The sequence below is a fragment of the Lissotriton helveticus genome, chromosome 12, assembly GCF_964261635.1.
Source record: "Lissotriton helveticus chromosome 12, aLisHel1.1, whole genome shotgun sequence".
Lineage (NCBI taxonomy): Eukaryota > Metazoa > Chordata > Amphibia > Caudata > Salamandridae > Lissotriton > Lissotriton helveticus.
The window spans coordinates 70,063,473-70,091,168 of NC_136073.1; the positions used below are offsets into that span (position 1 = coordinate 70,063,473).

The following is a 27,696-nucleotide window of genomic DNA, read 5'->3' on the forward strand; positions in this document are numbered from 1 at the left end:
TGGTGGTCAGCTTTTTAGTTTTGTCAATGTGGGAATTGTTTTGGAATGGTTTTTGTAAAACCTTATTGGCGTGGGAGCTGCCGGATCCTCACCATTATAACAAACATTGGCAAAAGCAAAAATAGTTTTTGGTCTCAAAGCACACACTGCCACAGTAGTCACTGGCACTAAACAAAACTACCTTGTGTGCCGATATGCTGCTTGTGAAAGAGTAAAATGCTGTCACTCACAGTGGAGCCAGCCGATGTAGAGAGAGAAGGGACAGAATTTTAATAAACGCAAAAGGTCATGGTCAACGCCAGCCCAAATTCAAGGCCCCATTATTAAAGAGTCTAAAAAACAGCACCCACTGTATATGTCGTTTCATTAAGAGCAGCTATACAGCTTTCGGGAATTCCCAAGAAGTTACAGAAATAGGACAAGAAATGGTATTACTAGAAAATATTTATGAACTGCATTTAGCATGAGCAAATATGCATGTGTAGATTTGCTCCTGCGAAAATGTGAGTGTTTGCCAGTTCACATTCCCTCCAACCACTTTTTCCCAACTCTGGAAGAAGGTTTATGTCTGCCATTGTCAGAAGTAAATTTCCAACATTTCTCAATATGGGAAAAGATTAGAGAAGAGTTGTTGAAAACCCTTAAAACATGCAAGTTAGTAGGTTTGCACAGACTCAAAAGGACAGTCTAACCCCGGAATTATTGCTTACCACTACCTTCAGCCGCAGTAGGTAGATCTGCGGAAATGTGGCAATATAAGGGGATTGCAAGCATTCAAACACTACTATGGTATGAGCCCTGGCATAATCAGAGAGACTATATCAAAGCTCTTGTATAATGAGATTGCTGCCATAATTTGTCGCACTACATGGCACAAAAGAGGCAAATGGATTTATGAAGCAACCCGCCCAATGGACAAGTAGATATTTTATTAAATTCCATGCCCCATAGACTGTTTTTGAAAAAGCTATTGCAGCTTTTGGGAAGTATTTTGCACCACATGTATGCATAGGTATTGTAAGATACAAATTCTATAAGATATAGCATGAAGCAAATAAGTGTGGAGGAATGGGTCTGCCTTACACAAATAATCTCTTGATTGTAAATTTGAGGGTTTAAGTAATATGTGATCAAGTGGTTCATATGAAAGACCCTGCAATCCATAAGAGATTGTGGGTTAAATAAGATGCAGAATTACAAGATATTTTGGCAATTGTAAGAAAGGCAGAAATGTCTAGTCATAGTGGGCAAGCTATTAAGGTTGAGACTAGTAAATCGTAAGAAGAGGTAGTAGGTAACATTTAAGGTAATGATAAAAGTAACACAGAAAGAAAGTAAGAGTAGTCAGAAAAAGGAAAGTTTAAGATGTTACCATTGTGACAGTGATTCCCACATTGCGAATAGCAAATCATGTCCAGCAGCCAAAGTCAAAAGTTCCATAAGAAGTAAGACTGGACATGTTGCTAAAGTTTGTAAGACCAAGAAAAACGTTTAAGTGAAGTGTCTTAAGGAGGAAGAGGACTCCAATGAGGGAGAACAAGTCACTAGAATATTTACTACTAAATATTTATTTGTGTTGAATGCAGGTGGTGATGACAAACTAAGAAACCTATTTGCTTAATGAGGATTGGTGGGGTGGAAATCCAAATGTATTCAGATTTGGGATCTCTGTATACAATCATTAATGAGAAGGTATGTAAGGAAAAAATTGTATATCACATCGTAAAGAGATTATTTCCCACGGATGTTAGACTATAAAGGTTCTCTGGCGAGAAAACAGAGATCTTAGGGTACAGATATTCACCAAGGAAAATTGTATAAAGAATGAAGAGGGTCATCTGTTCTGGGTTGGCAGAACCAGGGTAATCTTAATATGATGTTGAACTTGAACAGTTCTAAACCAGTATTGATTGTGGATGACAGTGTAATGTAGTTTGTAATTCAATACTAGATTTCCCAAAGGGTTCTCAGGAAAGATTGGTAAGCTCACAAATTTAGAATATCACATCATACTTAGGATTCTGCACAGCTAAATGTGCACAAAGCCAGGAATATTCCTCTTATGTTAAGACAGGAGGTGCAAAAGAAACTTGACAAATTGATTGAGGATGACCTAATTGAATAGGTAGCAGCATCTGAGTGGATTTCACCTGCGGTGACTGCCAGATGCAACAATAGCAAAATCAGATTATACATTGATTGATGCTACCATAACAACAATACAGTGATTGATAACTTTCCTTTTCAGAAAATCTCTGAAATGCTTGTCAATAGATGGTGCGAAGTGGTTTAGCTCACTTGATCTATCCGCAGCATACCATCAGTGTTAGAAAGGCGAACCCAGGGGAGGCAGAAGGTGTCTGACTGACCACCCCTAGGTCTACCCCTCCTTCAGAGAAGGGACCGAGCGATGTCGCGAGGCCTCCGACGGGAGGGCCCTCTCCTAGAATCGTACAGCAGAGTAACCACACCACTACAAATATACACCACACGTAGATAGAGTTTTCAATCTTTATCGGGCAATTAGTATCGTTTCAATATATACAGCAGATCCAGAGATCTGGAAAGTCTCGTGGCAAGGGGCAAGGTAGCGGGACAGTCTTATAGATGGTCGGTTGCAAGGAGACCCTACGCACAGCTCTCAATCCTCGAGCTGGGGGGTTCCGTAAGGTTGGGCCGCGGCAGCGCCAGCAGGCTCCAAGATGGTTCAGCGAGTGTGGACCGCGGCAGCGCCAGCAGGTTCCAAGATGGTTCCGCGAGTGTGGACCGCGGCAGCGCCGGCAGGCCCCAAGATGGTTCAGCGAGTGTGGACCGCGGCAGCGCCAGCAGGTTCCAAGATGGTTCAGCGAGTGTGGACCGCGGCAGCGCCAGCAGGCTCCAAGATGGTTACAGCAAAGATGGACCGCGGCAGCGCCAGCAGGCTTCAAGATGATTCAGCGAGTGTGGACCGCGGCAGCGCCAGCAGGTTCCAAGGTGGTTCAGCGAGTGTGGACCGCGGCAGCGCCAGAAGGCTCCAAGATGGTTACAGCAAAGATGGACCGCGGCAGCGCCAGCAGGCTCCAAGGTGGTTACAGCGAAGATGGACCGCGGCAGCGCCAGCAGGCTCCAAGGTGGTTACAGCGAAGATGGACCGCGGCAGCGCCAGCAGGTTCCAGGTAGAGCAGCAAAAGGAGTTTGTCTCCGGGTCAGCCGCGACAGCGTCAGCAGGGCTTCTCGACTCCGGGATACAACTGCCGTCCTACTCTGGGGCTGGCCCAGATATAGGTCTGGAGTCCTTTGATGTCCGGACCCTCTCGCCTGGGGGTCAGAGGGGCCGGGATGATGGTGTTCAGACACCCAGCAGGGGTTGGGGCCAGCGCTCAGGAAGGCCGGAGGTCGATCGAAACCAGGCATCCGGGGACGGTTGGAGAGCCATCGAAACTCCCCTTTCCTTGTCTCTGGTTGAGTGGCCACTCTACCACCCGGAGGGCTCTTGGTGCCTCGATGGCGGGCTCGCTGGGGCCGTGGCTGGTCCGGGACCACGCGTCTGTGACGTGATGGGCCCAAGATGGCGTCGGGCCTGGACCGGTAATGCTGGGGCGGCCCGAGTGTGCCGTGTCAGTGGTTGTGGGCCGCCGGGTGGCGGATCTGGTGGTTTGGAGGGCGTGCAGAGGTGTGCCCGAGACCGACCCGGGCTGGATGGAGGGCCGATGTCGTCCGGGGCCCGCCATGCGGGAGGGGTAGGACCACGCCACGAGGCCGGGTCCAACACACGTCCCCTCCAGCTGAAGGCGGGGGAGAGTCACCCATCTTCTTGGGGATTCTCCTCGCCAAGGCGGAAGAATCAGGAGAGGCCGTCAGCGTTGGTGTGGTCGTTGCCAGGGCGATGCTCCACGGTGAAGTTCATCCCTTGGAGGGAGATGGACCAACGTAGCAACTTCGGGTTCTCGCCCCGCATCTGCATCAACCACCGCAGGGGCCAGTGGTCGGTCTGTACTCGGAAGTGGGTGCCGAAGAGGTAGGGCCGGAGCTTCTTTAGGGCCCATACGACGGCGAATGCTTCCCTCTCGATGGTGCTCCATCGTTGTTCTCGGGCCAGCAGGTGCCGGCTGATGAAGGCCACAGGAAGGTCAACTCCGTCAGAGTTCATTTGGGACAGTACGGCCCCAATGCCGTGTTCCGAGGCGTCAGTTTGGACGATGAACTCTCGGCTGTAGTCGGGGGCCTGGAGCACCGGGGCGGTGCACATGGCAGTCTTTAGTGTCTCAAAGGCTACTTGGCACTCGGGGGTCCAGTGCACCTTCGGGGGTAGTCTCTTGGAGGTTAGTTCTGTGAGGGGTCCCACAATGCTCCCATAGTCCTTTATGAACCGCCGATAGTATCCAGTGAGCCCCAGGAAGGCTCGGACGGCGGTCTGGGTGACGGGGGGCTCCCAGGCCTGGATGGCGTCGATCTTGGGTTGAAGGGGAGCCACTTGGCCGCTCCCCACTTGGTGTCCCAGATAGGACACGGACCCTTGACCGATCTGGCACTTGCTGGCTTTTATTGTTAGTCCGGCCCGTTGGAGGGCCGTCAGGACCTTCCAGAGGTGGGTCAGGTGCTCGTCCCAACAGAGGCTGTACACTGCAATATCGTCCAGATAGGCGGCACTGAACTCTTCCAGCCCTGCCAGCACCCGATTAACTAGTCTCTGGAAGGTGGCCGGAGCATTCTTCATGCCGAAGGGCATTACGTTGAAGTGGAAGTGGCCATCGGGGGACTAGAAAGCGGATCGTTCCTGTGCCCCTGGCGTGAGGCCGATTTGCCAGTATCCGGCCGTGAGGTCGAAGGTGCTGAGGTACCTGGCGGCTCCCAGGCGATCGATCAGTTCATCCGCTCGGGGAATGGGATGGGCGTCGGTCCTGGTGACGGCATTCAGTCCCCGGTAGTCGACACAGAACCGCAGCTCCGGGGGCACCCCGGGGGCGGCGGCCTTAGGGACCAGGACGACGGGACTGGCCCATGGACTGTCTGAGGGCTCGACTACCCCTAGGGCTAGCATCTTGGAAACTTCGGCTTGGATGCAGGCCCGGACTCGGTCGGGGACTCGGTAGGCTCGGCGCCGCACGGGCGGACTGTCCCTGGTGTCGACGTCGTGAACACACCACTGGGTGACTCCGGGGGTGAGGGAAAATAAGTTTGCAAATTGACCCAGCAGTTTCTGGCAGTCCTGGCGCTGTTTGGGTGTCAGCGCGGGAGAGAGGGAGACTCCCTCGACGGAGCCATCTTTCTCGGAGGTGCTCAGGAGGTCTGGTAGAGGCTCGGAGTCATCCTCTGCTCCGTCATCGGTAGCCAGCAACAGGCTCAGTTCGGTGCGGACAAAGTGGGGCTTGAGCCGATTGGCGTGTAGGACCCGGAGGGGGTTCCGGGGGGACTCCATGTCCACTAGGTAGGTGACGGGGCTCTTGCGCTCCACCACGTTGAAGGGCCCCGTCCATTTGTCCTGGAGGGCGCCGGGGTCGACCGGGGACATGACCCAGACATGCTGGCCCGGTTCGAATTCAATGGACTAGGCATTTTCATCATACCAGCGCTTCATCTCCTCTTGACTGGCCTTCAGGTTGGTTTCGGCCAGTTCCCGGAACTTCCGAGTCTGGTTGCGGAGAGTCAAGAGGTATCGGAAACATCGGGCGGAGTATCGGAGGCGGCCAGCTCCCAGCCTTCCTTGACCAGGCTGAGGGGGCCTCGCACCGGGTGTCCATATAATAGTTCAAAGGGGCTGAACCCCAGGGACTTCTGGGGTACCTCCCGGTAGGCGAACAGGAGGCATGGCAGCAGAACGTCCCATTTGCGCCGGAGGGGCTCTTCTAGGCCCTTGATCATTCCTTTCAGGGTCCTATTAAATCGCTCCACTAGTCCATTCCCTTGAGGGTGATACGGGGTGGTGAACTTATACGCGACCCCGCACTGTTGCCACAGGGACCGCATATATTTCGATATAAAGTTTGTGCCCCGATCACTGACGACCTCTCGGGGGAAGCCGACTCTGGAGAAGATCCCCATTAGCGCCCGACCCACTACGGGGGCTGTGATAGTCCGGAGGGGGATAGCTTCTGGGTAGCGGGTGGCATGGTCCACCAGGACGAGGATGAAGCGGTGCCCCTGAGAGGTTGGAGGATCCAGGGGCCCCACGATGTCGATCCCTACTCGCTCGAAGGGAGTGGTCACCACGGGAAACGGTTGGAGTGGGGCCTTGCTTTTCCCCCCACTCTTTCCGCTGGCTTGGCAGGTCGGACAGGTTCGGCAGTGGTTGTACACATCAGGTGCCCGGCGAGGGGCACATCATGTGCCAGGTTTAAGAGAAAGTCTCTGAAGTGGAGGGGGACGACTAGCACTCGGCCGGCCCCCTGCTCGGCGATCTTTTGTTCACTGTACAGGAGGTCCTGGTCCCAATAGATCCAGTGGGACCCCGAGGAGTCTCCTGTGGCTTGCGTGGCGGCTTGTTGTCGGCGTCCCTCAAGGGAAGGACATGTCTTTTGTTCCCGACGGAACTGCTCGCGGGTGGGGCCCCCTTCTTGGCGCCACTGGGCTAGTTCAGGAAGGGGCCCGAGCTCGGGAAGTTCTTCATGGCTGGGGCCCTGCGGCCCCAGTTCGGGTTCGGCCGTGGCAGTGGCGGGTGGCGGAGGTGCCGGCCATTCAGGTTCTTCGGGCAGATTGTCTTCGGTTGGGACGGCGTCCCGGGTGGACATGGATCGGGTCGTTACGCAAACCCATTCATGAAGGCCTAGCATCCCCAGATGCTCTCTTCGCTCGATCTGTGCCCAGGGGGAACTTTCCAGGTCGTTCCCTAGGAGGCAGTCCACCGGGGCATCGTCTCGGACGGTGACTTTCAGCATGCCGGACACTCCTCCCCACTCGAAGGGGATGCGTGCCATCTGGCACAGGCTCTCGGAATTGTCCGCTGACCGGACAGGGCAAAGAACGTGGGGCAAGATTTGTTCTGGGGTCACCAGATGGCAGCGGACGGCGGTTATGCTGGCCCCCGTGTCACGGAGAGCCTCGGCCCGGCGTCCGTTGATGGTGACCCACTGGCGGTACTTCTGGGTGTTGATCGGAATCTGGTCTCGGGGATCATGTCTTTGTCGCCCAGGGAGGCGAGGCACATGGCCGCGGACTCCCATTCTTCTGGTTCCATAGGGACCTCTTCTTCTTCATCCTTTTCTTCGCTCAGAGCAGCTGCAGTGATTTGTCGACCGGGGGGCCCGGTGGTGCCGGGCCGCTGGTTCATGGGGCAGAGAGGATCATTGGCATAGTGACCCAGCCGCTGGCATCTGTGGCACGTAACGTTGGGGCGTGGCCCCGGTCGGGCTGGATGGGCCCCCCTCGTGCTGGAGGCTGGTGTAGAGGAGGCGGGCGAAGACCCCGGCGGGAGGTCTCGGCCTCGGCTGATGCCAGACCCGCCGCCTCGCGGCCGGTGGTTCCCCGGGGACCCTCGTCCGTATTCTCCTGTGGTGTTCCGGTGGACGCGGTTACTCGCCCACCGATCTGCTTCGACCGCTAGCTTTCGCGGCTCGGTCAACTTGCTGTCGAGGAGGTGCTGTCGTAGTTCAATGAAGCAGTTGTTGGAGAGGTGCTCCCATAACATCAGGTCGACCAACTGCTGGTAGGTAGTGACCTGACTGCCTTTGACCCACCCCTCGAAGGCTCTGCTAAAAAAGTTCACATATTCTACCCAAGTGGTACCGGGGATTTTTTTACAGTCTCGGAACCTCTGCCGGTACATTTCGGGGGTGAGTCCGTAGCGCGTGAGTAGGGCCGTTTTCATGTGTTCATAGGAGGTCATTTCGGTGTCAGGGAGTTCCAGCAGGGCGTCCCTCCCTTCGTTGACGAACTTCCCCCACAGGCCGGCGCCCCAATCCTTCAGGGGCACCCGATGGGCGGTCATTGCCACCTCGTAGGCTTTGAACCATTGTTGGATATCATCGTTCTTGTAGTATTCTTTGACTACATCTTTCGGTAGGTGAACCTTGGTGTCCACGGGAGGGGCCGAGGTCTTGGCCCCAGCCGCGCTATCTTCGTTGATCTTGGCCTTGATTTCTAGTTCTCTCAGGCCTCGTTAGTGTTCATATGCTAGTCGTTTTTCTTCGAGGTCACGTTGTCTCAGTTTCTCTTCTAGATCCCCCTCCAGCCGTAGTTGCTCGAGGGCTATCTTTTTCTCCGCTAGCTGGAGTTCTCCGTCTAGCCGGAGTCGTGCAAGCTCCACTTCGTGTAGCCGGTTGCGCTCTCGTTAGTCTTCATAGATGAGGTCCGCGTTTAGTGTTGCGGTTCTTTCCCCTGTTGGGGGTGCGCTGGTTTCCTGTTGCCCGTTCGGGCCATTCTCCTCTTGGGGTGGTCTGTCTCGGGTTTCCACCCAGGCTTGTAGGGCCGATTTGAAGTCCTCTTTTGTGCTCAGGCCAGTGGTAGCGATACCCATGTCTTTACAGAATTGTTTTAGTTCTTTGTGGCTGTATTCTTCTATCTTCTCTTTCTGGAATTCGGCAGGTAGGTTGGTTCCTTGGGTCGTCATGGTCTCTGTGTGTTTTTCCGTCGTAGCGGGTAGATCACTCTGTACGATTTTGCGTTGGCTCGGATCGCAGCGCCTGCCACCAATGTTAGAAAGGCGAACCCGGGGGAGGCAGAAGGTGTCTGACTGACCACCCCTAGGTCTACCCCTCCTTCAGAGAAGGGACCGAGCGATGTCAAGAGGCCTCCGACAGGAGGGCCCTCTCCTAGAATCGTACAGCAGAGTAACCACACCACTACAAATATACACCACACGTAGATAGAGTTTTCAATCTTTATCGGGCAATTAGTATTGTTTCAATATATACAGCAGATCCCGAGATCTGGAAAGTCTCGTGGCAAGGGGCAAGGTAGCGGGACAGTCTTATAGATGGTCGGTTGCACGGGGACCCTACGCACAGCTCTCAATCCTCGAGCTGGGGGGTTCCGGAAGGTTGGGCCGCGGCAGCGCCAGCAGGCTCCAAGATGGTTCAGCGAGTGTGGACTGCGGCAGCGCCAGCAGGCTCCAAGGTGCTTACAGCGAAGATGGACCGCGGCAGCGCCAGCAGGTTCCAGGTAGAGCAGCAAAAGGAGTTTGTCTCAGGGTCAGCCGCGACAGCGTCAGCAGGGCTTCTCGACTCTGGGATACAACTGCCGTCCTACTCCGGGGCTGGCCCAGATATAGGTCTGGAGTCCTTTGATGTCCGGACCCTCTCGCCTGGGGGTCAGAGGGGCCGGGATGATGGTGTCCAGACACCCAGCAGGGGTTGGGGCCAGCGCTCAGGAAGGCCGGAGGTCCATCGAAACCAGGCATCCGGGGACGGTTGGAGAGCCATCGAAACTCCCCTTTCCTTGTCTCTGGTTGAGTGGCCACTCTACCACCCGGAGGGTTCTTGGTGCCTCGATGGCGGGCTCGCTGGGGCCGCGGCTGGTCCGGGACCACGTGTCTGTGACCACGTGTCTGTGACGTGATGGGCCTGGAATGTGGGTCCGGGGTGGGCACCGGACCGGTAATGCTGGGGCGGCCCGAGTGTGCCGTGTCCACGGTTGTGGGCCGCCGGGTGGCGGATCTGGTGGTTTGGAGGGCGTGCAGAGGTGTGCCCGAGACCGACCCGGGCTGGATGGAGGGCCGATGTCGTCCGGGGCCCGCCATGCGGGAGGAGTAGGACCACGCCACGAGGCCAGGTCCAACAATCAGATATGTTTACATGAGGCGAGTAATACATTTACTGTATACAGCATCCCTATGGGATGTTATCAGTATAAGAGAATGTCATTTGGACTATCATTCCTGGCAGTTTTTTCAGAAATTAATTCATCAGCTTTTCAGGAAGCTGAATAATATAAGGTGTTTCCAGGATGACTGAACATGGTGCTAGAAGTTCTAAATGACAGGAATTTAACTGTGGAATAATCTAAATGCAAATTTGCCAAGCATTCTGTGACATAGCTCGGTCATGTGTTTAGTGAGATGGAAGTTTATCCCAAACTGGAATTAATTGGAGCTATCCACAAGGAATTTGAGGACATCTGGATAGCAAAAATGTCCACGAGACTGCAGGATTTCAATTTATAGAGTAGAATATGTTTCTGGTAAAAGCAACGCTGATTTTGTGTCTAGATTGCCTTTGGACATTCAAGAGTGTGAGGAGTCAGAATGGGAAGAGTTCAGAATTGCTATTATTCTTGATCAAGGTTTGACTGGTGTTAAGAGAGAGGATGGCTACGGATTCGGTTTTACAAAAACGGATCACTTTCATTGGATAAGGTTGGCTCAGCAATCCGAGTAATCTATGGAATTGAAACATTTTTGGACGATAATAATTACATTATCGGTGGGTGGTAGCATTGTGCGGAGATAAAGTTGTTCCTCCAGTTACCTTCAGGAGCAGAGTATTCAATTTATGTCATGAAGGACCAACAGGAATTGTCAAAACTAAACTTGTAGTCAAAAAATGTTTTTTTGTGGCCTTGAGTGGATATGTTCGTGAAAAGGATGGTAAGAGAATGCATTGCATATTTTAATGCCGACTAGTCCTTAAAGACCTTTAGGCACAGCATGTGTGAGCGCGGAATGTGGAAACCAGGCCTGGTCCGGGGGAAGAGGGGTGGCCGAGCTTCGAAAATTACCAAAACCTATATTCCCGAATTTTGCTGATTTTTTTCCCTATTTTTTCTGGCTTTAATATAAACATCCCTGCCACAGTGTTAAAATACAGGGCTTGCACGCAGACTAGCCAAGTTAAACTCACCAAAAAGTGACCTTAACTTGTCTACTTTGGGTAAGTGTGTGGTCGGAGGCCTTTGCAGCAAAATGCAACACCAGTAATTTTTAGGTCGAGCTATTTATAGCTCTGAACTATTATAGTTGAAACAACCCTCTTGAACAAGCGGATTTCTCCCAATGCATGTTGTCTACTGAAGTGTGAAGCTTCGCCAGGCGCGCGCTATGCTCGTTCCCTCCCACTCGCTTGCTCCCCTGCTCCCCCGCCCCCCCCACCCGACTTGTTTTTGTTTCAACCAGCAACTCCGAGCAGTGCCCCTTTTTTGCTTGTAAATACCTGTCCGTGATAGCCTGACCTGACCCTGTGGTTTTTTTTGCTGTCTTATAATTGTTTTGTCTAACTGTATTGCCTGTTTTCTTAAGTTCTTGTAAATTTCCTTCCTGCTTTTCCTGTTGTACTGCTGCCCTTCGTCCTCCCTCCCCGCTTCCCGCCACCGCCGCTAACCCCGCCCCTTTTTTCCTTCTGTACCCTCCCCGCTCCCGCCTCCCAGCTGCTCCGCCCCCCCGCGCACTTCGCCATATATGGCGACCGTGCAGCGTTGACGTGCAGCGGGCGCGCCGATTGTGCGCCGAAGGCGCGCCAAAGGTAAGCCCGTCTGCGCCCGTCCGCGCCTGGACCGCGCCCAGGGCCAGGACCCCTGGCCCCCACCGACGGAAGCCGACCCGACGAACCTACAACGCCGCGGAACTCCTCGCACTCAACGCCGGCGGCATCCCGGGATGTCACCGAGCCACCCCGAAGCACACCCACGGACCCTTCAGCTGCCACGCCTGCAAGTTCACCTGCATCCGGACCTACCCTGCACCAGCACCCGCCAAGCCGAACACCAGCAGCAACCACCTCAAGTGCATCCTGCTCAACACCCGCTCCGTCCACAGACACGCCATCGAACTCTGGAACCTCCTCGACACCACAGCCCCTGACATCGCCTTCCTCACGGAGACCTGGATGAACGCCTCCTCAGCGCCCGACATCGCCATCGCCATCCCAGAGGGCTACAAGATCACCCGGAGGGACCGCACCGCCAACCAGATGGGAGGAGGCATCGCCATCATCCACAGAGACACCATCCGCATCACGACCAACACCGACGACACCCTAACCACCGCCGAACACCTGCACTTCCAGATCCACACCGACCCGAGGACCACCCTCAGAGGCACCCTGATCTACCGACCCCCGGGACCACGCACACGATTCAGCGAGGACATCGCCGACTTCATCAGCCCGCACGCCCTCCCCTCCGCCGACTACATCCTCCTGGGGGACCTCAACTTCCACCTGGAGAACAACAGCGACCGCAACACCACCACCCTGCTCGACAACCTCGCCAACCTCGGACTCAAGCAGCTGGTGTCCACCCCCACCCACCTCGCCGGACACACACTCGACGCCGTCTTCTCATCCAGCAAAGACACCGCCTTCAGTCACGCAACAGAACTCCACTGGGCGGACCACAGCTGCGTCCACTTCACCTTCAAAAGAACGACGATCCACCACCACCAGCAACAGGTTGCCCGAAGAAGCTGGAACAAGATCACAGCCGACCAGCTCACCGCCTCCCTGAACCAGCACCCTCCTGCCAGCTCAGCGAACCCCAGCCAGGCCGCCGACAACCTCACGAAGTGGATCAGCAACTGCGCGGACGAACTCGCCCCTCTGAGGGCCCCGCCCAGCAGACCCGGCAGCAGAAAAACCCCTTGGTTCACCGACGAACTCAAGAGCTCCAAGAAGAACTGCCGAGCCCTCGAGAAAGTATGGAGAAGGGAACCAACAATGGACAACATGACCACCCTCAAGCTCGCCACCCGGAAACACCACCAACTGATCCGCGCCACCAAGAAAAATGCATACAAGGACCGGCTGGACAACAACGCACACAACTGCAAGGAACTCTTCAACATCGTGAAAGAGCTTTCCAACCCCAACGCCGGAAACAACGACATCACCCCGTCGCAAGACCTCTGCAACTCCCTCGCCTCCTACTTCCACAACAAGATCGCGGACATACACAACAGCTTCAGCATCCAACCGACGCACGCCACAACCGCAGCAACGCCACCCACCACCACCCTCCGCGCCTGGACTCCGATCAGCACCGAAGACACCATCCGCACAATGAACTCCGTCCACTCCGGATCTCCGACCGACCCCTGCCCTCACCACGTCTTCAACAAGGCCGACGTTGTCATCGCACCCCACCTGCGAGACATTATCAACACCTCCTTCGACACCGCCACCTTCCCGGAGAGCTGGAAGCACGCAGAACTCAGCGCTCTACTCAAGAAACCTACAGCGGACCCAACCGAACTCAAGAATTACCGTCCCATCTCGCTCCTCCCGTTCCCGACCAAAGTCATCGAAAAGACCGTCAACAAGCAGCTGGCCGCCTTCCTCGAGACGAATGGATCCCTCGACCCCTCACAGTCCGGCTTCCGAGCCAACCACAGCACCGAGACCGCCCTCATCGCCGCCACCGATGACATCCGAACCCTGATGGACAACGGAGAAACAGCGGCCCTCATCCTCCTGGACCTCTCCGCGGCATTCAACACTGTCTGCCACCGCACCCTAGTGCAGCGCCTCAGCAACATCGGAATCCAGGAGAAGGCACTGGAATGGATCACCTCCTTCCTCGACGGAAGAACACAGAGTCCGCCTACCACCGTACAAATCGGAGGCCACCGAAGTCATCTGCGGCGGCCCTCAAGGATCCTCATTGAGTCCCACCCTCTTCAACGTCTACATGAGCCCCCTCGCGGCCATCGCACGCCAACACAACCTCAACATAATCTCCTACGCCGACGACACCCAGCTGATCCTCTCCCTGACCAACGACTCCGCCGCCGCCAGAGCCAACCTGCACGAAGGGATGAGAGATGTAGCCGAGTGGATGACGACCAGCCGCCTGAAACTGAACTCGGACAAGACGGAGGTCCTCATCCTGGGCCCCTCGCCCTCCGCCTGGGACGACTCTTGGTGGCCCCCTGCCCTGGGCACCGCACCCAAACCGACGGACCACGCACGCAACCTGGGCTTCATCCTGGACTCCTCCCTCTCCATGACCAGACAAGTCAACGCCGTCTCCTCGTCATGCTTCAACATCCTACGCATGCTACGGAAGATCTTCTGGTGGATCCCCACCGAGACCAGGAAGACTGTCACCCAGGCCCTCGTCACCAGCCGACTGGACTACGGCAACGCCCTCTACGCCGGAACCACCGCCAAGCTCCAGAAGAGACTCCAGCGGATCCAGAACGCCTCAGCCAGACTCATCCTCGACATCCCACGAAACAGCCACATCTCCGGACATCTGAGAGACCTGCACTGGCTCCCCGTCAGCAAAAGAATCACCTTCCGTCTCCTCACCCACGCACACAAAGCCCTACACGACCAAGGCCCGAGCTACCTCAACAACCGTATCAACTTCTACGCTCCCAAGCGCCACCTCAGATCATCCAGCCACGCCCTCGCCGCCGTCCCACGCATCCGAAGAGCGACAACAGGAGGAAGGTCCTTCTCCTACCTGGCCGCCAAGACCTGGAACTCCCTCCCGACCGACCTGCGCCTGACCCAAGACCACCGCTCCTTCAGGAAGAAGCTCAAGACCTGGCTGTTCGAGCAGTAACGGCACCCCCCCGTCCTAGCGCCTTGAGACCCTACGGTGAGCAGTGCGCTCTATAAATGTATTGATTGATTGATTGATTGATTGACTGTTCCGCATAATCTGTGAAAGACAGTGGCCATTGACATCATCGAACCCTTGGAGAGGGGCTGAAGTACGTGATAGCCTTGATGGATACCTGTTCTCGATGGCCAACCATCAAAATTGTTGAAAGAATAGACACTGCAGTCTTAACATTTATGGATGAGATTTTCGTAAATGAAGGGTTGCCAACGCAACTGATCAGTGATAATGGGGTACAATTTATGTCTTGAAAAACTCATGATTATTTTACCAGGGTGGTCATCAAGCATAGAACCACTTCACTCTATAATCCCCGTAGGAACGGTACGATAGAGTGGTTCAACAGGGTGATTTAAAATGTTGTGCAGTTAGCTGACAAGAACAAGGATGCCTGGGAAGTCCAAATATTCAAGACTGTTTGGATGTATAGAACAGTTACTCACAATGCTTTAGGTGTTTCACCTTTTGAAATTATGAGAGGAAGGGAGGCCAGGACCAAGGCTAACCCAAAGTGGTTAGTACATTCTGTTCAGGCAAAGTTTTCCATGGAGGAGGTAAGGAAGAAGATTGTGGATACTCATTTAAAATACAAAGAACAATATGATTTAAGAACATTTTTTAAATCTACTAATGCGGAAGTTAGAATGAAGGTCAAGGTGAGACAACCTTGGAGAATCAAAAAAGGAGAGTCAGTTCACAGAACCATTGAAAGTTATTAAGGTTTTGCGTAATGCCCTCATGTTGAATGGTGGCAATGTGGAACTTAAAAAGAATAGCTGTACTTCGCAATGAGAGTGTATGGAATGAGAAGTTAACTGACAAAGGTGCAAATACTGACAGGAAAGAATATTGACCCAGCAGGGGATGGCACCATGTAACGGAATTAGTCAGAAAGGCAGTTAGAAACTGACGGCTGTGTTGCAGGAGGAAGGATTACAGAAAGAGGTGTAGGAGAAGGTGGTCCTGTGGAGGTGAATGGTTGTACTAGCGACATGCATGGTAAGGAAGATGGAAGTAAGGATGGTCAGTAGGGAAGATGGGAGTGAGGATGGAGTTGAAGTGGGGGGGTGGCATGTTAGAATTAAACCTAATTGGTTTTGGATTATTAATGTGAAATATTAAGTGACTGATGTGTATATATATTTTTACTGTTATTCTTGTATTTTACTAATGAGGTTTATTCTTTTGTTTATATTTTGAAAAGGGAGGATGTGTTCTGTTTAGCTTTCCTTCATTGTTATTGTACAACTTGTAGGATTGTGCCCAGCTACCTGGAAACGGGGGTGTTCTAGATTGATTAGTGTACTGTTACGGAGGAGCTGGCAGAGCCAGGAGGTGGTTAAGGTTGCAGCTCATACAATCCTTGGTGTGCTAGTATCATTACAGCTTATTCAACTTGCATACGAGTGGACTCATACTTTACAGTCTGACAATCTCCCTAAGCAGGATGTACTTCTATTTCTCATTCCTTTCAGGCGTATTCACTCTTGCATTTTACCGTGGAAAGAATGCTTTTGTGCAAGGCCAGAGCACTCACTGTTCAAATTGGCCTGTCCCCCCCCACCCACCCACCAAACATTCTTATTGTTTTTCAAAAAGATACATACATAGAGTAATACTGTACCAGGGTTATCATAAGATATTTGTGAGGCAGTCATAGCGTATAAAAAAAAACGTGATGTGAGGTTATTATGGGCATTTCAATTCAATTCTTTATTTCGGCAAAATTTTGCCATAAAAGATTGCACAAAATACATACATTAATAAGTAAAAACATACCAATCTTACTGGTACACAATCATTTAAACACGATATAAAAATAATAAAAAACACATGCCTGCATGGTTGAGTGTACTACCACTAAATCTTATAAAATACATGTTGCTACCTTTATCGTTACAGTTTTAGACCTTTTTTCCTACGGGCAATGTAAACAGAATGTAGGAATCTACTAGCACTAAAGACAATAATTTGGGAAGTGTCAGATTTAATTATTCTATATGCCAAATTGCATGACCTAATATCCACACAAGGGTTTAATCCACTTTTTTCTGGCTTGGGAGTATGCTTGACAGAAAAACATGATGTGAACCTCATCCTCTTTGTAGTTTCCCTCACACATTATACAATTTTCACTTGCCACATGAGTTTCATCTTTATTTTTCCTAGACCAATATGCCATTGTAGAATTAGTCATAAGGTTACCATATCTAAACTTCATAAATAAGGTCTTTGCAAGTGGGGGTTCTACTTCATCAAGGAACACCTCGAAAAGAGGTTCATCCTTAAAAGTTACAACATTTTTCACTGGAGTCCCACATCTAGTCCCATTGATTAGTTGATTATTTATGAAAGACCAAAAAACCTTTTTCACCGTGATTTTTGAATTAGAAGGTAGCCTTTCCGGATACTCCCAAAAGGCCTAATTTGGAAAACCATGTTTTGATATGTTTAAGCCAAATAATGGAGTTCAGTAAATCTAAGCCCATTATTTCTTGTAGACCCTTCCTATAATCAGCCAGTTCAGGTGTCAGCCAAAGTCTTACCCAGAACATTAAGGGCCTAAGGATGGAGTAGTGGTCTGTCCTCTTAAAGTTCAAGTCCAATTGGAGAGGCACTAAAGGAGTACTTGTAGGGGCCCTTACGATACTTCGCATGAATTTATTATCCATGATGGCAAAGATATCCTTAGCCGATGGCCCCCGGGCATTTGATTATACAGGGCCTAACCCCGGTACGGAATCAAGCAGAAAAGATGAGAGGTGGAAAGAGTAAAGATGAGAGAGAAGAGGACAAATTGGCCTGTACGGAGCACACAAAAGTATGGGCCCATACTGACAGTTGCAGCTTTTAAAGTTGCCTTTGACTCCCTATGATGGGATTTTTCTCTGGCAAGTCCTACAGAAAAATAACTTTCATCCACGCAGTAGATAACAGCTCTTGGGGCTAGGTGAGAAACACCAGCTTATCTAACCCATTCCACACTGGCACTAGGAAAGAGTGCCCGCTCTTGCAATTTTTATTTGCTTCAGCATTTGGGCCATTTGCAGCTTGAACACAAAGAAGGGCCTGGCACAGGGCTTCTAATGGGAGGGCAATCCAAAAGACTGGATGTCACTGTATGCAGTTGATAATTCTGCTTTTATTCCGCCACTTGTGGTGAACTGGTGAAAGGCTGATGACAATCTTCAATCTCTGTGGTGAAACCTATGGTGTGATAGTAAAGTGGGAAAAATCCAAATTGGTCCCAGTGCAGGGGTGGGACTCCGCAGAGGGCTGGAGGGAGAAGCGGCAAACAATAACCGAAAGTTTCAAGTACTGAGAGGCGCACAACCAAATGTTTCAAGTACTGAGAGAGGCACATTTCTACTGACCTGATGCGTTGTGAACTAAACAACCCCCTTGCTTTAGGTTAAATGGCAGAGGGTCCTTTGGGCTGGGAATCTCCTCCCCATTACTACACTGCATCGGGTGATGCGTTATAAGATGGTTGCACTCTGAAAGCTCCTTTACATTCTACAGCATTATCCCTATCAAATTCCTGCCCAGTTATTTGAGAATAAATGGGACATGTTCCTTGATTTCACAGGCTGTCGATGCAGGACGACACACAATAGCTCTGGCAAGGCTTGCTGCTGTTGCAAGTGACAAGAGTTGTGGTGTTCCACTGGTGGGACCTCCTTGGCATTTCCAGATTAGATGTAATGGTCACTCAGAATCCTTCGAAAAATATCGAACTTTCACCGAAACTACGTTCTTATAGCATTGATAATGTCAAGAGATTATTGTTCATCATCTCCTTTAAGCAACTTCACCTAAGGATGTACAGTTACTTTGGGTCAGCTCATAATGCGGTCTAGAACGTTCAATTAAGTTATATGGCCAATCTGCTTTAATCTAGTAAGAATAGACAACAGTTGATGAAAGAAAGTTCCTTTCACAGCAGATTCTACGTTGTGGGTGCAGCGAGTTTTGGGAGTACAAAGTGGAAAAACATTGAGGTCAGGTAGGTGCTGATCTGGTTACAAAAAAAGTTAATAGTTAAAAAACCAAAAAAAAGTGGTCTTACCGGGCACTCATTGGCTGGCCGTGCCCTGGCCTGGTACCCTTATGAATGGGTGGTAGACAAGAGTGGCGAAGTTACGAACCGGCCATGGCGCAGACATATATCCTACAAGAGAAGGTAAACCAGGCATAAATACATAAATGGACAACAACATATTGAAATGAACAGCAGAAATCAGCAATTGACCAATAAAATGCAGGAGATTCTTGCAAAGACATGGGAACGGATTATACATAGATTGTGAACACCTTTGACCCTCTGATCTACTTGCACAAACAGTTGTGCCAAGACAATGCCACCATAATTCATGGAGTGTTCTGTTATAATAACTGAATAAACCAAATGCATTTAAGAGATGCAGTAATGGTCAAGTTGGATTACAAATACCAGAATATAATTGATTTAACAGTCAGTGCTACATGTTATTTCTAACTGCCTGAAAATAAGACGTTTTTAAAATATTGTGAAGATTGGCTCAATCAAGACTTTCCAAAGCCGACTGGTATTTTAAGCCGCATTTTTACCAAATTTATTAAGAAGTCAATTCCTTTAACATGAATAATTTATAAATATATCAAGGAGAACGTGTTTGTGGTTGTGGGGCGCGGGGTGTAAAAACACATTACGGACAAGTCTCCTTTTGATTTAAAAATAAATAAATGTGTAACTCACTTATAACACTAATGCCATTTTTGTTTAGGGACATGATTATAAACCGCAAGGGTGAAGCTGGTGTTTTAATAAATGTCATTAGAACCATAAAAATTGTATGATTGTACCATAACATGCGTTACCAGTAACAGATTCTCTTTGGTGGCAAGATCAGACCTATTCCACACCTATGCGGAGGTAGATAACATCGCACACATGGCCCTGTATTCCCATTCTTAACCTTTGGGCCTGCTAAACCTCGATCTTTCCTCAAAGTTTCCACTGAGGGGGGCAGTCGTCATTTCCAAGTCATAATGCAATGTGCTGTTCTCGCTGATCAACAGAAGTCACAGTCGGCTCTACCTTACGATTCCCAGGACAGTTAACTGCTAATGGCCTAAAAAGCTTTATTTTGTTTAGAGCGACAGTTGATAATTCTATTTGCTTCTCATTCCTTATGTCCCTAACCTTCGTATTCGCTGGAAATTTGGCTAGATTACACCCGTCTCAAGTAAATCTGGATTTCGAATCGTGCAATCTTTGTTAACCCCTTCGATGCTCATGACGGAACGGTTCCGTCATGAGCTACGGTTGAGCTGTGCTCATGACGGAACCGTTCCGTCATGACCACGCCCGTTTTTATTAGGGCCCTGCACCGGAGGGGGAATCGCGGTCGCGCTGAAGAGGTTAAACAAAGCATTCCACCATAAACTTGCCCCTTTTCAGCCACACTTTGTCAACAAGCGGGGGGGGGGTTGTAATAAATACATTTGGCATAGAAGCCACATGGGGCGGGTGGGGGTGGAAGCAACATAGTGGATGGAGGGTAAGGGGGTTCAGATGTGATGGAGTGGACCCTGGGAATGTAGGCAACATGGAGGAGAAATGAGATGGGGAGGGCTACATGGGGGTTGCAGGAGAGTGGTAAAGATAGCGCTAGGGAAGGGAAGCAAAAAAAATGGAGCTAGCAGGGAAACATACACAGATGAGAAATTAATGCGGGGGGGAGTGGGGAAGGCGTTCACATGCGTCTGAGAGACAGACACACTGGAGTGCAGCACGGGGTAAGGGAGAGAACTATACGAGGGAGGCAGAAAATGCACGCACTCTTGTTAAGTGTTTAAACAAAAAGAAAAAAGTAGCACCTGAAAGAAACAAAGCACAGTGGAAGGAGACACAATGCGTTCATACTTCGGGGGGTGGGGGGAGGCAGTGAGACAAAAGGGTAAAGAAAGCCTACACGCAGTAACAAAGAAGCAAACAAATGTGAGTGACAATGACGCTAGCCAATGGTAAGTGGTGGGTGGGCTCTAAGCCCTCTGTATGCTAACACATCTTGCAACAGACAACCCAACTCACTGTGGGGCATTGCACCAAGAGATTGCTGCAGACTTTCTGCACGAAGAGAACGAGCTAGTCTGCCACTCAAGATAAGGGTCAATGTGTTTCAGAGACCTGTACAGACTGATCAAGTCCACCTCCTTAGGGTGTCCTCTACTCTAGTCCCAGCCTGAACAGGGAGGCCTAGTTCCAGGCTCTTCTTTTGTCCAAACAGTTAACACTGAGTTACACTTGAGGGGTGTTGGAAGGGGTTCAGCTGCGCCTAGTCCAAAGGTCCAGACTAACCTGATCTGCCCACCACAGTAACACTTGTGAAAGTTATCACCTCGAAAAACCATGCCACAAGAAAAAGCAGGCGAGATAGACCTATCCCAGTGTTCATGCAGCCCTCCAGCTCCCTTCTCCTCCCCCACAAAGGAGGCACAATTAAAAATGGAGTCAAAGACATTGGCCTCACTAACTGATACTCAACCACACACGCCCAGCTGAGCGGTCATTCCGACATTAGAGGTGCACCACACCTACGAATAAGTGACCCAGGTACCCTCTCTACCAATCCAAATATTGGATGATCAGGAGTCCCCGCACGTTTCTCCAATGCAAATGCAGGGCTCTCGGGAATCTCTTCCATTGCTGGCACTTTGTCTCCTCAGGACTCAGTCCTCTTCAGATTCTACGTTGGCTGTTAATCTTTAGGTGTACGGGACACCATGGTGGAAAGAGTAGACTAGTCTGGACCTTCGGACTAGGAGCAGCTGAACCCCTTCCAACACCCCTCGGACCAAAGTACAGATTCTGCATCAATGCGGTCTTTGATTCTCCAGTCTGGTGGCTTCATGGAATGCATAAAGTGAAAAGCTGAAGATAAGGAAGTTCAGCCCGATACTTCAGATTCCAGTTCTATTGTAGTCTCCAGAGTCTTCATTCCTGCTCTTGCCATGTCCGGTGCACCTACTGAAGCCAAGGAACCACCTGAAGGCAAAATTTAGCCTACCCCCAACTGGCATTGACTTCCTAAACAAGACTGCTGCAGCACACATTCTAAAAAACTGATACCAACACGCTCCTCCTCCCCCCCCCCTCCCCGGTGAATCCACCACACACTCCTCCTCCTCCTCCTACTAAGACGAGGAAACCTGGACACCCACCTATACACTAGGTACTGGCAACCACACGAACCTAGCTGCCAATCTGTCATTGCCAACGTCTTGGCAGTGCTGCCTAGAGGAAGAGCATCCCCACCAATAGGCAACGGCAACTGTGGTATGAGATGGTGGCAGCAACAACTTCCCTACCCAAGCTGGACCTAGCTACAATCCCTGAAACTGTCTCAGGAGGTCTACAGTACCCTTCCTCTGAACCTGCAGTCTCAGTCACTGAACAACAAGATCAATGCTTCCAAAAACGGTGTTGTCTTTATGGTCATGGCCACATCACTGTAGGATGAAGCAAAGTGCTTCTACGTGGACAAGGATGCAAACCGCCCGGGAGATATGAAAAGAATACTGCCAATACCATCTCATCCAGTTTCAAGAACCATATGTGGCTTGAACCCCACAAATACACCTACTTGCTCCTGGACTGTTCTGATGAATAGTGTGGGAATGTGCTTTAACGTGGTCAAAGAAGTGCCCCTCAACTACAGTGATGAGGAGTACTTGAATACACTCGGCTTAGGCAAAGAAACCGTGCTACAGAATCTTATATCCTGGATCCTCGGTGATGTGGTCACTAGAATGGCGAGCATCAGTCTGACCACTTATTAGGAATTACAGCTTGACTCCTCAGATCTTTAGGAGGAGATTCCCAAGAGTTGGTCGTGGTCTGCCCTTTGATGAACAGCATTGCTTCCATCCCACCACTAGGGATTTGGAATTCCTATAGCCCGACGCCCAGGACATATTGTTTGGGGTCAAGGGCAACAAGTTTTAATGTGTATTTTGTCCTTGGGACAAGTAGGCCCAACCCCCTGCAGCACAAACCCTTTGGCTGCCAGTTTGCAGTACCACATTAAGGATCAGGGAAGGGTACTGCCTGTAGTTAAGTTAATATTTGTGTGCATGTGTTAATGCTGTTCAAACTTGTTTTCATGGTTCATTAATTGAAAGTCTTTATTATTAGGGTGAGTGCTATAAGTAAATGTACGTTCAGACTGCACTACTGACAGCGGTTCCAGTAAGAAAATATGTACACACGGTTTCAAAAATTAGCAACATGAGGCTGTGCATAACGCCCCAGAATGCTCTCTGATTTAGATGCAAATATTTGCAGAAGCTTGAAAGCAAGATTAATGTTTCTTTGCTTTTAATATAAAATGTTCCTAAAAAATGAAAGTAGCGAAAAAAACATTTTGCTAAACTACTGTAAAATTTCAGGTACCATTTCTTTGCAGCATCATGTAGTAAAATGTGTTGGTGCATGCTAGTATTTCCCAAAACTATTCATATTGGAAAATGTGTGTGACCAGTTTCAATAAGATTATGGGAAACAAAAATAAACAAACCTTGGCAAAGCCAGTAGGCCTGACATTGTTGGTCAGCTTTCTAGTTTTGGCAATGAGTGACATGTTGTGGCATGGCTTTTGTAAAACCTTATTGATGTGAGAGCTGCCGGTCCGTCACCATTATAACAAACATTGGCAAATGCAAAAATTGTTTTTGGTCTCAAAGAGAGAGAATTTTAATAAACAAAAAAGGTCATGGTTAATGCCATTGGGGGCCCAATTATTAAAAAAAGTCTCAAAAGTGCACCTCTGGTATTTGGCTTTCGTGAATTCACAAGAATTTACATTAGTAGGGCAAGAAATTGTACTTTTACCAAATATTTGTGAACTGCATTTTAGCATGAGCAAATATGCATGTGTAGATTTGCTCATGTGAAAAACTGGATGTTTGAAAGTTCATTTTCCCTCCAACTACTTTTTTCCCAACTCTGAAAGAAGCTTTACCTCTGCCAATCTCCGGAGTACATTTCCAACATTTGAAAGATAAGAGAAGATTTGTTGAAAACCCTTAAAACATGTAAGTTAGTAGGTTTGCACAGACTCAAAAGGGAATTCCAACCCTGGAACTACTGCGTACCACCATCTTCAGTCCCAGTACGTAATCTGCGGAGACGTGGCAACATAAAATGATTATTAGTATATGCCCTGGCATAATCAGAGAGGCTATATAAGAGCTCTTATATAATGAGATTGCTGCCATAATTTGTGGTAGCACTACATGGCACCAAAGGGACAAGTGGATTTTGTTACACGACAAGTAGATTTATGAAGCAACCTGCCAATGGACAAGTAGATATTTTAATAAATTCCACACCCCTGCCACAGATTAGATCCTACAATAGTGCAAGACGGGCACTGTCACAGCTAAATTGGTGAGTGCCAGGCAGGCAACACAGCCAAGACTGTCTCCCCTGGTCCAACCAGTGAAGGCCTTCATGTCTCAGGGCTTCAGGGGTTATTTCACACCAAGATCTGTCTTGAACTGTATCAGGCTAGCACCATTTATGATGCTACACATTAGAATCAATACAGTAAAGGGGGTGGTGATGGACAGAGTATTCCGAATTAATGCAGAACACTCCTACCCAGTCAACAGATCAGGGCTTGATCCATCACCGTTTTTTAGCTCACTGCACCATCCCAGTTCAGAACCTGGCTACATGCAAATTAGTCTGACCCTGGCCCAGTGCATCATGGGAACAGGGCAGACCAAACTACCAAGCCAATTCTTTACTGGAGAGGAAACAAGCTTCCGGGGACCGGTTTCTGGCATTACAGCCGTCTTCGGCCCGGCTTGCTTGAATCCTGATGGTGCAGTGGTGGTCAACGTCACACGCTGGCGGAGAGAGCACTTTAAATAAAGAATCGCTGAAGGGTAAGCTCTCTTGGGCCATTGTGGCCTTAATCTCAGAAGCAAGGCCATTCCCGACAATATTGGGGGAAACACAAGACACTTTCTGGGTGACGAGGAACCTACATTCAAGACAGCGCACTGGTAAAGTGACAGACCATGAGGACACAGACCAGCAGGAAGCAGTCTTAGGATAAACGGGGTCAATGCAGATTTGTGGTTTTAAGAGCTGAGAGTTGGGCCTGAGGGGGCAGGTGCGCACTGCTTTACTAGGATGACGTTCAGGTGCCTCACGCAGAACCGGATCTTAACAAAGCAAAGGCCAACTGCAACTATGAGTAACTCCAGTCAAGCATGGTCGTGGTTGGGCATGTTCGCATGTGTATCGTGATCCAGCCCTTAATCCCTCGTTTCCCTACCCACGCTCCCCCCAGATTTCATAATTTATACCAGCCTCGCCCTAGCAACACATCTTCCATGCTCTACGTTCAGTCACTCCGAACTCCATGCATTGCAGAGGGGCCACAACGGGCGTGTGAGGCCTTTCCGAGAGACTTTTAGACCAGATATAGCCTAAGGTTGTGCATTGATTGAGACAGACAGGGCAGACTCGCCTTGAAGGCTGAAAACATGTCTCTTGCTGACATACCCTGCAAGGCCAGAAACCATGAGAGTTCTTACATCGATGCACTCTAACAAGCGTGAGGCCCAAGAAGCTGCCTAAGCTGACACATGTGACTTGGTTCGAAGACTAACGAAGTATCTATGCCCGACTAGGTCCGAAGCAGAAAAGGTGGCTGGTCCTTGTACCCCTGTACCGAGATGAAGCCTCAAAGAAGGGTCTGTGGCAGATGCACCCGACTAGCCCCGAAGCTGAAGAGGCGGCTGGTCCTTGTACCCCTGAACCGAGACGAAGCCTCAAAGAAGGGTCTGTGGCAGATGCACGCGACTAATCCAGAAGCTGAAGAGGCGGCTGGTCCTTGTACCCCCTGAACCGAGAAGAAGCCTCAAAGAAGGGTCTCTGGCAGATACTACTGACTAGGCCCGAAGCTGAAGAGGCGGCTGCTCCTTGTACCCCTGTACCGAGATGAAGCCTTACAGAAGGGTCTCTGGCAGATGCCCCCGACTAGCCCCGAAGCTGAAGAGGCGGCTGGTCCTTGTACCCCCTGAACCGAGAAGAAGCCTCAAAGAAGGGTCTCTGGCAGATACTACTGACTAGGCCCGAAGCTGAAGAGGCGGCTGGTCCTTGTACCCCTGTACCGAGATGAAGCCTTACAGAAGGGTCTCTGGCAGATGCCCCCGACTAGCCCCGAAGCTGAAGAGGCGGCTGGTCCTTGTACCCCCTGAACCGAGAAGAAGCCTCAAAGAAGGGTCTCTGGCAGATACTACTGACTAGCCCCGAAGCTGAAGAGGCGGCTGGTCCTTGTACCCCCTGAACCGAGAAGAAGCCTCAAAGAAGGGTCTCTGGCAGATACTACTGACTAGGCCCGAAGCTGAAGAGGTGGCTGGTCCTTGTACCCCTGTACCGAGATGAAGCCTCAAAGAAGGGTCTCTGGCAGATACTACTGACTAGCCCCGAAGCTGAAGAGGCGGCTGGTCCTTGTACCCCCTGAACCGAGAAGAAGCCTCAAAGAAGGGTCTCTGGCAGATACTACTGACTAGGCCCGAAGCTGAAGAGGTGGCTGGTCCTTGTACCCCTGTACCGAGATGAAGCCTCAAAGAAGGGTCTCTGGCAGATACTACTGACTAGGCCCGAAGCTGAAGAGGCGGCTGGTCCTTGTACTCCAGAATGAGACAAAGCCTGAAAGAAGGGTCTGTGGCAGATACTACCGACTAGACCCAAAGCTGAAGAGGCAGCTGGTCCTTGTATTCCTGAACCGAGATGAAGTGTGAAAGAAGGGTCTGTGACAGATAATACAGACTAGGGCTTGAAGCTTACGAGGCGGCCGGTCCTTGCACCCCCGAACCGAGATGAAGCCTCAAAGAAGGGTCTCTGGCAGATACTACAGACTAGGCCCGAAGCTGAAGAGGCGGCTGGTCCTTGTACCCCCTGTACCAAGGTGAAGCCTCAAAGAAGGGTCTGTGGCAGATGCTACAGACTACGCCCAAAGCTGAAGAGACGGCTGGTCCTTGTACCCCTGAACCAAGACGAAGCCTCAAAGAAGGGTCTGTGACAGATACTATTGACTAGGCCCAAAGCCTGGGGAGGTATCACAAGTGATCCACCTGCTAGGCTGGAAGTGTAACAACACATCTATGCTGCAACACCTAACTGGGCCCTAAGTCTAAGTGTCTGGAGTTCGCAGGCAGAAAGCCAAAAGGGGTGTCTGACACCATAAACTCAACTATGTCTGTAACCCATACAGGTGTGTCTGAACACACAAACCTAGTAGGCCCAAAAGCAAAAGAGGGGTCTAGGGAGTAAGTGCCCACCTGGGCCTGGAGCCTAACGAGGTGCTAGGCAGTGCCAGAAATGGACAGGTACTTTCAGATCCAGAGTACTTGCGCTTTTTACATGTGAAAGGGACAGTCCCAGCAAGTCTGGGTAGTAAACCGGTATTCTGGAAGTGAGTACCTATGCTTCTGTACTTCCACTTCAAGTACTCTATCTAGAGCATGATTATGCATCACAGGCGAAAAGGCTACAGAATTGTCAGGTTAGTGGCGGCTCAAAAACCAGAATATGCATGCCATGTGAGCAGGCGCCAGGGGAACCCCATCTGACTGGGTATTACGCCCGAGGCTGCTTGAGTTCTAACACTACGCTAGGTAGTGTCAAGGAACAAACAAGCATTGGCAAAGCCAATAGGTTGTGCCTATTCATGCTCTATTAACTTTGCCAGTGTTTTTTGGGAACGTTTGAAAGCAGTGTGTCTGCTGTGCACCATGGTTTAAAGTAAAAAAAAATTAATGCTATGACATAGCCAGCATTGACCCAGTCATAGCACTTTTTAAAAATGTACTTTCAAACATGCTGCACTGAAGCCAGACTGCTTTATAACATGGCTTAAAACATTGAAAAAGTCAAATATTAGAGCTATTTGACATTGCCGGATTCTGCTGCTTTTTCTGAATTTTTTTCCCCGCCTGGACTTAAAAATGCAGCCCAGGCTGGTAAAAAATATTTAAAAAATGGACAGGTGATCACAATAGTTGCAGTTCACTATTTGCTGTACCTGACTATATGTACACCCCTTTTTATAGATAGTAGCAATTTTATAGTACAGCTTGTCATCAGGAACTTCATGCCATTCCAAAGTTTGTCGCAGACCAATATTTACAGTATCATCTACCGTTCTGTACGACAGAGCG

At 50.3% G+C, this 27,696-nt stretch overlaps 1 protein-coding gene across 6 annotated transcripts in view; it reads right to left on the reverse strand.

The window, feature by feature from the left end:
• KDM6B (lysine demethylase 6B) overlaps window positions 1-27,696 on the reverse strand; it is a 960,064-nt gene that overhangs the window by 312,695 nt on the left and 619,673 nt on the right. For all 6 annotated transcript variants that reach the window (XM_078670455.1, XM_078670453.1, XM_078670454.1 and 3 more), the window contains one exon: window positions 18,542-18,643. The gene's annotated coding sequence lies outside the window, so the exon portion shown is untranslated. The remainder of the gene's footprint in view (window positions 1-18,541; window positions 18,644-27,696) is intronic.